The sequence below is a fragment of the Equus przewalskii genome, chromosome 29 (assembly GCF_037783145.1).
Source record: "Equus przewalskii isolate Varuska chromosome 29, EquPr2, whole genome shotgun sequence".
NCBI classification, from domain to species: domain Eukaryota; kingdom Metazoa; phylum Chordata; class Mammalia; order Perissodactyla; family Equidae; genus Equus; species Equus przewalskii.
In genome coordinates, this window is record NC_091859.1 from 21,169,428 (window position 1) to 21,181,616 (window position 12,189).

The 12,189-nt window shown below is 40.1% G+C and overlaps 1 protein-coding gene across 2 annotated transcripts in view; it reads right to left on the minus strand.

Moving 5' to 3' along the window:
• USP44 (ubiquitin specific peptidase 44) overlaps positions 1–11,079 on the minus strand; it is a 45,037-nt gene extending 33,958 nt beyond the window's left edge. Inside the window, exons 1-2 of one of the 2 annotated variants that reach the window (XM_008536790.2) lie at positions 10,870–11,079; positions 9,657–9,751 (exon numbers count right to left, since the gene is read on the minus strand). The gene's annotated coding sequence lies outside the window, so the exon portion shown is untranslated. The remainder of the gene's footprint in view (positions 1–9,656; positions 9,752–10,869) is intronic. The other variant, XM_070600335.1, reaches the window with a different exon arrangement.
• Between the last annotated feature and the right edge of the window lie 1,110 nt (positions 11,080–12,189).

Below are 12,189 nucleotides of genomic sequence, written 5' to 3' on the forward strand. Positions count from 1 at the left end.
CTAACCACATACACTACATTGAAAAGTGTAGTCATCAGAATTCGATGGATGACAGCATAGACTTTAAATTAAGCCGTATAGTATAATCTGTTCAACTTTTGACGGAGTGGATTTCACTGAACCACTGTAGTGATACAGTAGGATTTAGTTACGTACATTAGTTACTCATATATTTCGTTTTCTCAAGTAAATGCATAACAACAGTGTAATCTACCCACAAAAGATTTCCTTAAGGTTTTTGTTGGCATGTCAGTGTTAACAATTGGGGCTTGGGTGTTTTAGATTTCATCTGAAATTAGTGGTTCACATACAACAATAAATGGTTTTCATGGTTGTCAGCTTTGATTAGCGTAATATTAAACCTCTTGAGTATATTCTACTACTTTTGTTTTTTAAATGACAGATCTGAAAAATAATAAAGACATAGCTTCTGTCTTACAAACACATTAAATATATAGTCTTTGATTTTCTCATTTAACGTACCCTTACATTTTCCAGAGGCATTTGGCTTTGTTCCTTCAGCAGGTTTTGTCTCTAAGTCTTTTACCTATCTACCAAAACGCCCTCAATCATTTCATTAACAAATCTGATGGAGGGAAGAGAGAATTATGAGTTATCCCAAAGATATATTAATGACATCATTTCAATATAAATAGAATGAGGAAAGGAGGAATTATGTATTAGTAATAAAGTCTTTCATTGCAAAGCAATTTACACCTCTCAAAGGATTTTCATCTACATTCTTTTTCTTCATACTTAGCATTATGTAGCTGAGGAAATTAACGTATTAGGTGACTTGTCTGAAGCTGCACAGCAATCAACAGACCTGCGATTAAAAAACAAGTCTTCTCATGACCAGCCATTATTCCTTAGAGCGTCTGCACCTTACAGATACCATTGTTCTTTACAGTGTGCCTTATGGACACCATGCAAATGATTTCTTTTGAGGAATAGTTATTAGAACCCTTTCCTCCTCCTCAACTTGTCTATTTGTGAAAAAAAATGCACTTAAACCTGACTGCCTAAATCAGACAAGATAGTGTTTTGGAATCTCCAAACAGAATTTGTATAGGTATAATGAGAAAAATTGGTTTATTAGAGAATTTTACCTACAGCTTATCTCCTGTTAGATGACTGCCTTGCCAAGCTAATTTGGCATATATTTCAAGCTGTCCAGATCAGTTGAGAAGCTGTTCTATCATAATTTATAAAAGCTTTTCCACCATAATTTATTCATTCATAGGTAAACTCATGACCTTGGAGAATGAATAGAATAACAGATGGAGAAAGGTCTCAAGGAGGAAACTGAAATGTGTGTGCTGTCTAAGCTACTCGTTATAAGGATGGGTGCGGGGATCAGCTGGGTTCATAAATGAGGTTTTGCTTTCTCTTCCTGATCTGAGCTGTATCCTTATTTACTCCATCTGCATTTGAGGTGAAATGCATTGATGGTCACAAATCAATTTCTTCTCTTCCACTCAGGGTACGGGAAGTTCCTAATAAGCACTGGCATCCAAACAATGAGGATGAAAGCTTTGTTCTGAATTTTGCAGAAGGGGCAGCAGAAGTTGGGGGTGAAATGACTTGTCCAAAGTCACACAATGGGATGCTTAGCTTCCTGGATCCCAAAGCAGAGCTGTTTCCTCCAAGATATGGTGACTCAGTAACATCCTCATGTTATTAGAAAATTCTCCCTGAGGGCAGATCAAAATTTGTTTACTTGTAACGTTGACCATCTGGAGGGCGAAAACTAGGGTCTCACTGAAAAAACTGCTTTCTCCATCCCCGTGTCCCCCAGCTCCACCCCGTCCCAGTCTCTTTTATGTCTTGTCCAGCTTAGAGTCAGAATTGGCTGTTTCCTGAGGAAATATCTGCAAACAAGAATCTTCAATATCTTAGATCTTTTTCTCTATCTTTTTAATGCCCACTGTGCCTCCTTGTAAAAGATGTAACATGTCTTAAACATCTTTTTTCTTTCCCCACTTCCATTATTCCCCAAGCCCCCATCTCCTCTTTTTATTTTAATCCCTATTTTGGATAATAGAATCGTCATCTGGTCAACCATTTATTTAGATACCTTAGAATCATCTTTGACTTTTCCCTCTTTATCTATCACATTTAGTTAGTGTCTGGATATTGCCAATTCTGTCATTAAAATGTCTCTTAAACCCATTTATCTTCTTTCCACTGCCACTGCCCTAGTCCTCATTCTCAATATCTCTTGTCAGGCTATTATAATTAGTCTCTATGCTGGTTTCCTTGCCTCTATTCTCCCTGTGGCATCATATTATATGGTCAAAAGCTTACAATCTGATGAGGAAAATGAGATATGCACATAATGAACAATTAGAAAATAGCACAAGATAGAATTTATAATCCAATACTAAAAGATATGTATGGACACTTCAGCATCATGGAAAGTCAGGAAAATGCAGTTATCACTGAGAATTTATGGGGAAGTCTGCCTGGAAATGTGATTTAAAGGATAGGTGATGGGGCCAGCCCTGGCAGCCTAGTGGTTAAGTTCGGTGAGCTCTGCTTCAGGGGCCCGGGGTTGGTTCCTGGGTGTGGACTCACACCACTCTGTTAGCAGCCATGCTGTGCTGGCAGCCCACATACTTACAAAAAACAATAGAGGAAGATTAGCACGGAGGGATTTTAGCTCCGGGCAAATCCTCCTCAGAAAAAAAATAAAACAGAATAAAGGACAGATGAGAGTTGGATATGCAGAGAGGAGTTGAGAAAGTACTCTACTTCTTTATATTAACAACAATAAGATATTAACTACCATTTACCGAATACCTATAATATGCTAGTTTGCAGATAGGCATTATTACCTGCCCTTCCCCCTTGCTGATCTGGGCTGCGGATGAGGACACCGAGCTCTGAAATTTTAAATAATATGCCTCATATCATACAGTAAATTTCAGAGCTGTGATTTAAACTCAGGTGTGTTTGGTCCTAAAGCTCAGAATTAATTCACTAAAGCTCACTCAGATATCTTTGGCTGTCTGGAAATTAATATAGACAAGTGGTGTTAAAGGGGATTGCAAGTCCATATATCTGATTTTGAGGTTATTTCTGTGGCACCATGGGCTATATTCATTACCTTCATCACTATAATCAATCAAGGGATAGATTAGAGATAGATAAGATGTCCTTACTGCCTTCAAGGAGCTTGATGTGATGGGGAAGGCTGACAATACAGTGTGATCTGTGTACAATAATGAAAGAAGATCAGGAGCTTGGTTGAGACTAAGACCTGTTGCTCTGTAGCCCTGCTTCAGACGGTAACTAGTTTAGACAGTTCATTTAACTAACATGTTTCAGTTTCTTCCTCTGTGAAATGAAGGGATGACTAAATAAGGGAGCCTCCTAGTTATTGAAAATTCATTGTTCTTTTTATTCCTAACCCTTAGTTCTATTTTTGCTTTTCCGTCTCATTTCATTCATTCACTGACTCACTCATCATTCCTTCACTTCATCAACATTTATTAAATACTTTCCATGTTTCAGGCACTATATGGTACACTGGGAACACAAAGATAGGATATGGTAACCCTCTCACCTCAAGAAACTCACAGGCTTGGAAGACAGATTGGCAAATTCAATGAAGTATCGGGACTGAGCTGTTTACAAAGTGCTGTGGGAGTACAGTGGGGAGAGCGTGAGGTGAGGTGGGGATGGAGATGGGGAGGGGAAGACCTGACGAGGAGCTGACATTTGCAAAGGCTCTTAAAGACTGAGTAGGAATTTGCTAAAAGGAGTGCACATGGGAATTTCAGGCCAAGAAAATAGATTTTGACTTTTCTTGTATTTGCCTGCTCTTGATGCTTTTCTTCATCAAAATATTAACTCTTCTTTAGTTATCATCACAATTAGTTGCTGCAGATCCAATACATTGGAGATTTGGTTTCCTAAAAGAACACCCTAAGTAGAAGAGAATACTTTGTTTTCCTGCAAATGCTCTCACTTATTTAATAGAAAGAAAAAGATTCTTGCACCACAAATTTTGTTCTCTAGAAGTCCATGGGACTTCTAAATGGAGCTTCTATCTGTTTTAATGAAAAGAATTGACAAGTTCTCATAATAACCTTAACAAGTACTTAATACACAATAATGTACTTTGCTATGGGATAGAACTAATGTTTTTATACTCAGAAAGCATTATTCTTCTGAAATATTTAACACATATGTCAAAAGAAGTGTTTTGAGTATTTTCTGGAATATAAACTATCTCCATATTATGAAACCCAGTAGTCCCACTGCTGAGTTTAATACCATAAGTATAAATTGTCTTTCATACTACAGAAGATGGGGTTGAAAATAAAGACATGAAATAGGTTCATATTGGTGGTTTCATTACTTTCCCCTTTATATGCTTATGGGCTTGTAATGTATTCTTTATTCCCCGATCACAGTTGGGACAGATTTCTACCAGTAGGAAAGGACTTGTGATGCATCCACATTTCTCAAAGAATAGATTTAGTCACTGTTTCTGGAGAGGGCAGACTTAGAACCAAATTGGAGGAAGTTGCCAATAGGTGGAGTGTGCCTCAATGTGAGGAAATACTTTCATCTTTGGAGCTGTCCAATAGTACACTTATTTCGTCTTCTCTGTTACTTGCTTAAACTTCACAGAATTGTAAGTTTCCTTAGAGACGGTGCTATGTCATTCACATTTGTATTCCTTCTTCCCCCATCCCTGTCAGCCTGGTGCCTTACACACATTAGACAAACACTGAATATGTTGAAATGAATTGCCTAGGAGAAATCAGGTGAGCTCTGAAATAATGTAATTAGGCACAGGTTGATGAACATTAGCCAAGTATGTTTCAGTGCGTGACACCAGGGCCTCTTCCGTAATGGTGTAGTGGAAAGAATGCTGAGCATGGGGCTTGGGTTCAAATCTAGGCTCTATCATTTATTAGTTGTGTGATCATGGGTAAGTCGTTTTGCTATGCCCTGGTTTGTGAAGGAGACTGCACACCCTCTCATCTACTCAAGTACACTGTAGTGCTCCTCTTTCTCCTCCATCATCAATTTTCCTCTCTGCTGGATTATTACCAGTAACACAGAAACATGCTGTTATTTCTCCCATCTTAAAAATGCTTTCTCTTAAGTCTTGCACCCAATGCCCCCATTCCTCTGTTCTCTTAATGGCAAATGTCCTTGAAAATGTTCTACACTTGCTATCTTTAATTCTTCTCTTTCCATTATCTCTCAAACTTATTTCAATCAGGCTTTCATCTCCATCATTCCATAGAAGCAGGTCTTGTTGAGCTTCCTAAAAACAGCAACTTCCATGTTGTTAAATACAGTGGTCTTAGTTTTTATCCTTAGGGGAACTGACACAATTGGTCGCTTCCTCTTCCTGGAAATATCTTCTTCCTTTTGCCTCCCAAGAATACCACACTCTCCTGGTTTTCCTCCCCTTCACTGTTTGTTCCTTCTCAAACTCCTTTGCCGAATCCTTCTCTTTTCTTCACCTTTTACCTTGGAGAGCGACAGGGCTCAGTTCTTGGTCCTTATCTCTCTCACTCTCTTAGTGATGTCATCTATGCTCATGGTTTTAAATACCATCTAAATGATGACAATTTCCAAATTTTATCTCCAACCCAGAATTCTCCCTTTAACTTCTGATTCATATATCTAACTGCCTAGTCAACATTTCCACTTGGATGTCGAATAGACATCTAAACTTAATACTTGCAAAACTGAACTCAAATTCTTCAAATCTGTTCTGCCTAGTTTTCCTCATTTCAGTAAATAGCATCTCTATCCTGTTAGTTGCACAGGCCCAAAACTTTACTGTCCTCCTTGGCATCGTCTATCTTTCCTGCTCACATTCCACATCAGGGAATCTTTTTGGCTGTACTTTCAAAATATTTCCGGAATCCATTTCTCTACCTCCACTGCTATAACCACGGACCAAGCTGCTGTCATCTCTTGCCTGGGTTGTTGTAATAGCATTCTAACTCGTCTCCCTGCTTCTCCTCTTGTCCCCTTACAGTCTTTTCTCATCATAACAGCCAGAACAGCTTCCCATTGCACTTAGAGTGAAAGCTGCAATCCTTACAAAGACGTCTAAGGCCCTAATGTATGGGGCTCAATGCCTTCCCCGTGCCTTTTCTCATCGCGTGTCATTGTCCTCATCACACTGGCCTTCTTGCTGCACGTCAAACAGTCCAGCCAAGCTCGTGCCCCCGAGAACTTTGCACAGACTGTTCCCCCTGATTGGAGCCCTCTTCTCCCAGATGTGCTCTTTCAAATCGCACCTTCTCAATTAGGCCTCTCTTGCCAATGCTATTTAAAACTGCTTCCCTCCCCTAGCACCTCCTGTTACCCCAATTTATTTAATTTTCCATAATATTTGATACTTTTAAAATTGCTGCATCAGTCTAGTATTCTGTTCTAAATAACTGCATAATTTACTTATTTGTTATATATATTGTATATTTTCTGTCTCCTGCTAGAATGTAAGCTATATGAGAACAGCAGCTTTTATCTCTGTTGTCCACTCCTGAATTATTAGTACCTCCAATAGCACTTGGCACACGTTAGCACGCTATATTTTGTTGAAGGAAGGAATTGAGTGTAAACAACAAAAATGATCTCTGAGCTTCAACTTCCTGTGAACTGTGGTAAGAACCTAATGAGAGAATGGATGTGACAGCCCTTGGTAAATCATGGAGCACAATCCAATTAAGAAATTACTATTGATATTAATTAGTACTATTGTCTCATCAGTCTGCCATGCAACCTTGTTGAATGTTTGCTATATGTGGTTATTAAATAAAGATAGATAGATATCTGGGCTTATGAGAATGGTACTTCCATTCAGTCAGCCTCTTGAGATTAAATCTTCCTTCATAAGTTCGTTTGACTATCAGCATCCATTAATATTTCAACTCTTAATACAGCTTTTTGTTCATGCTCCAGCATAACCATACTTTAATTGTGTGGTACAGCTGTTTCTGCATGTCCTTTGTATATGTGTCCTGCAGGCCATCTTGTGTGTACATGTGTACACATGTGTGAGTACGCGTACATACCGCATGTGCTGTGCTCTCCAACGTGCCTTTCTGAGCCATCATCAGTCAGATTAGCCAAAAAGAGGTTGTTTTTATGGGGGTTTAGGACCAGCCAGAAGCTTCAGAGCAGCCAGATAATAGGGATGGACTGGTAGGGGGTGCAGAGGAAACAGAGATGGACATAGGGTGACAGATATTCAAAAAAATTTTTTTGCTTGTTTTCTGTTTATTTTGAGAGACATGAAGATTGCAGCGCAGCAGCAGAGTGTCGCACCTGAGTTGTTATCTTCTCTCACTGCTATGAGCCACGTAAAGGAGCCGTCATCGAGAGGCAGGGAAAAGCGTTGAAAGGCATCTTTTCCCAGAACATTTTGGAAAATTGAGCATTTACTCTCTTTTCAGCCCTCAATAGAAACTACACAGATTATATTGTTAACCCAGATTGTAGGGTTTGGGCCGGAAAATATTTCACCAAGTGCTAGGGGTGGTTGTCATATAAAAAGATTTAATCTAGGAATCTCTCTATACTTCTATCAGCCAAAGAGCAGTAGTACTTGATGGCACACTGGGCTGTCTCGCACTTTCTTCAAGGAGTTTGGTTACTGGAGGTAACCAGCACTCCAACATCCAGAGCTCAGGTATTGGAGAGAAAAGAGAAGAGAAGTTGTGGACTATATAAGGCTAGGGTCTCTCCTGAAAGTGAGAGTGAGGGTACCTCTTTGAAAGTGAGAAAATTCACATTAAGAAGGCCAGGGATCACAGGGCTATGTCCTTACTAAATAGATAGTGAATTCCTGGAGAAAAAGGGGTAATGAAGAATAGGAAAAGGAAAATATGGTTTTCAAGGTGGTATGTGTGGGAATAGCTCGCTTATGCCACCGAAGGAAGTATAACATAATGTCACAGTCCACTCTAAACCCTAGTCCTCGTTCTACCAAACTGTGTACGTATGATCCCTAACTAGGTAAAAGTATATGAGGAAAAATATTTGGAATAAATACACCAACTGTTAAATAGCCTTTTTTCTAATTGGTAGGATTAGGGGTGACTAATGTTCTTTTTCAAGTCTTTGGAGTCACTTCCATATTTTACAATAAGGGTATGTTATTTTTATAATTTGAAATTTAATTTTACAGTATTTCTGGGGCTGGACCCGTGGCCGAGCCGTTAAGTTCGTGCACTCCACTTGCGGGGCCTGGGGTTTTGCTGGATCAGATCCTGGGCATGGACGTGGCACCCCTCATCGAGCCATGCTGGGGTGGTGTTCCACATGCCACAACTAGAAGGACCCACAGCTAAAATACACAACTACATACCGTGGGGCTTTAGGGAGAAAAAGGAAAAATAAAATCTTAAAAAAAATAAAGTATTTCAGAAGGTCTACATTCAAAAACCCATCACCCATCCAGAGGGAGCCATGTGTTAATGATGGCTATTATTCCAGAAGCACTCTTATAGGCCTGAGGACTGTGCAAGCAGCTTTATAAGTATTTTGTCATCTAGCCTCACACTAAGTCCATGAAGTATATACTGTTATTCTCGTTTAGAGGTGAAGACACTGGGGTACGGAGATCAAGTGAGTTGTTTTAGGTCATGTAACTAACAGGTGGCGACACCAGGACTTGAATCCAGGAGGTCTGGCTCCAGTGGTTTCTATGCACATTCCACAATGTTCCAGTGCCCTGGTCTGTACACACACTGAGACAACGAAGGCTGTCTGCCTTGGGTCTATTTCAGATATGCTACACACAAGATCTGTTTGGTGGCTTCTAGCATATTTTAACTTATAAAAAAATTTACATAAATAGTCCTTCAGATGCTCTGATAAGAAATATTTTTGCTTTTCTTAGAATTCTTATAAAAAAAGTCAAATATTTCATTAAGAAAATAAATTGGAGAATTGAATTCAAATATACACATAAAGGTTTGATTTTTCGGTTTTGGGGGTTTTTTTGTTGAGGAGGATTTGCCCTGAGCTGACATCTGTTGACAATCTTCCTCTTTTTCAGCTTGAGGAAGATTAGCTCGAGCTAACATCTGTGGCAGTCTTCCTCTATTTTGTATGTGGGATGCCTCCACAGCATGGCTGACCAGTGGTATAGGTCTGTGCCTAGGATCTGAACCTGCGACCTAAGCTGCCAAAGTGGAGCATGTCAAACTCAATCACTATGCCATGGGGCCAGCCCCAAAGGTTTGTTTTTCTTTTTAACCAAACCATCTGAATCATGCTGCAAATTTCATTTACTTACTTAATGTAGCTTTTGCTTTTTAAGCCGTTGTCCCCCGGAGCTCACTTTCTAGCTCCTGTGACTGAGGGTTTTTAGGAATAATTGCAAAGAAGTAGGAAATGTGGATATTTTTTTCTTCTGTTAATGCAACCAGGGTAGGAAAGATGCTTATTGGGAAGCCAAGCAAGGGTAGTAATCTAGGTCAAGAGTATAGTTTTGACGTAGAATCTCCTTCTATAATTCTCTAGCAAAAACTTTTCAGGTTTGGAAGAGACCTTAGAAAGTCCAGGCCAGTAATTGATCTGGCCATCCTTGAGTCTCTTCCTCATTCCCTTCCCATCTTCGTCCCCTGTCCTACAGTTCTACAAGTAACAAGGAGTAACAAGGAACTCACAGTTTCTGGAAGCCGTCTTTCTGTTTTAGGACCGCTGTTGCTAACTCTTCCTGATGTTGAGTGGGAATTAGTCTTATGGTAGCTTCTTATTGGTCCTGCAAGTGATTGAAAGAGCAGTTTCAATAGATCTGAAACAAATCTTTAGTCTATTTTAGTGCATGAGGGCAGGAGTGAACCCTCAATATGCTTTACATCATGATTGCAGGTTTATTAATTACTGTTTTTTATATAGTACTTTCATTTTTTAAAGTGCTTTTTGTATAGGACATTGTATTTTTTCTTACCCTCTTCTCTGAGAGGGAGGCTGGGATAGTTACACACACACACACACACACACACACACACGTCGCTAATCCTTACAAGGTAGGTCATTTTATTCCCATTTTACAGATGAATAAACCAAGGTTAAATAACTCTGCAAAATCACTCAACTAGAAAATGGCTACATTGGCATTTAGATCTCAGAGTTCCCAAGGGATAGATGTTTGGACTTTAAATCCTTGCACTTTTCACAATGATACGCCGAATTTCAGATCAAATGGAGTATCTGTGGTAAAGGGAAGGCAGGAGACGCAGACAGTCACAGAACTTGTTTTGGAGCTGGAATCTATCTTGCAGTCTCATTTTGTCTCTACTTCTTGTGGAGTCTACTGGTTGCTGTTGGATTGAAAGCATAAATTTGGCTCATTTGTTTTGAAGTGCCTGCAGATAGTAGTGCCTGTTTGATCCTTTGATTTAAAAAGAACTTGTTAGTATCTTTAAACTATATAGATGGTGAGCTGCTCCAACACTGGACTATACCTCTAGTTTGAAATGGTTCCACTTTAGGGTTTCCAGTTTAACTGCTTTTAAGACATAGTATAAAACCCAATTCTTTCCTTAAGCCTGACCAGTTCTAACGGAGCTCAGTGCTAAGATGAGAGAATATGGTCATTCTCCCAGAGGGTTAGGAAGAGTAGTTAGGTACAAGGATACCTACGATTATCTCCAAATGGACAGGATTTTTGCTAGATATTGTTAATAAGTCAAATTTAAATGATAGATGGGAAAGGTCAGGAGTAATGATCAAAACCAAAGGCCTTTATTTTCCAATACTTCGTAAACTCCAAACTCTCCAGAGACGGTTGAGAACAGGTCAAAGCCCAAACCTTCAATCCCTAAAGGAACAGAAATAAATCACAGTTCCCTGAATTCTCTTTCCTTTCAGCCTCACCTGTCCACACTTCAGACTTTTCTGAACTCTCAACCTTCACACTGACGGCAGACTCGGACTCTGCTCATCCAAAGCTTTCCATTTTGGTTCGTTTAAATCCCTTTGAGGTAACTGCCATCAGAAGGCTAGGTATTGTGAGCTCACACAGGGCTGTGGGGGAGGGGTGAGCTGGCCTGTGGGGACTCCCGTATCTCTAGAAGCTGGTCACTCAGTTTCAAACAAATCTGCATCACACTGGGGGTTTCCACCCTTTTTCTATGTCAATGATCCCCATTTGTCCCTAGTGCCTGGGGTTTCAGGTCCTGGTGAGCCATTCTCATTTATCTTCCTTTTGTTTTCAGGCTGCATTCTGCCTTAACTATCAACAATTATCATTTATTCTGTACCTCCTAGTTTGGTGGTGAATGCTGAGGCTTTGCTAGCCTTCCAGTTCTGCCATTCAGGCTCTTTATAAAGAACAGCGGCTCCAACACCAGCTCCTTGATGTGTCTCTGGCTGGCTGAGATAATCTTGGATTTGGAGGGGGTTTCCGAGTCCAAATTTCTCCTTGAATTTCCTTTGGGGACAGGAAAGAGTGGAGAAAAAAGAGGGTCTTCCTGGGGTTCCAAATCTCTCCACCGTCTCTTAAACCTCTTTGGGGGTCCTTCTGTCCTCAGGAAAATGCACACAGTTCCAGGGGTTTGCAGACCTTCCGATCTCCTTGAATGTACCGTCTCTCACTTAGCAACCCTGTCCCCTCTGCTGTCCTTCTGGAGTCACGTGGGTTCTGTATTATGAAGGAACAAGTAGTGAATGTGGCTTTTGAGAAGCAATAAACTGTCTTCCTTTCAATTTTCCATAATTTCCATATGCCCTTTCAGCCTCATGTGTTTGAAATTCTGGGAGCACTGTGCACTATGGCATGCGAAAGACATAGTAATTAATTCTCAATTTGCTATCATATTTGCTTGGAACTACAACACCAACACTATTTTATAACTTTTTTTTAGGGGAAATGAAGCTCTGAAATTCCCCATCCATTGCATGTGGCAGTAAAGCGACCTCTAGTGGACTTTCCTGGTAGTTTCTAGGAAATTCTGGAATAATGAGCTGTCATTGCTGGTGGAGGGACAGATCATTGAAATTAGGAGATCAGGTATTCAGCTACCTGGTGTCCTGAATTCGTTGGATGCACGGCAAGCTTCAGCGCGAAGGCTGGGGCAAGTAAGGCACATATGTTTGGATGAAGCAAGATTCATCACGGGTTAAAAGTGGCTGCAGGAGACCTCAAGTCTCAGGAACTAACATTTTTCTAGAGAAGGACCAAGGATCAGGTCATGA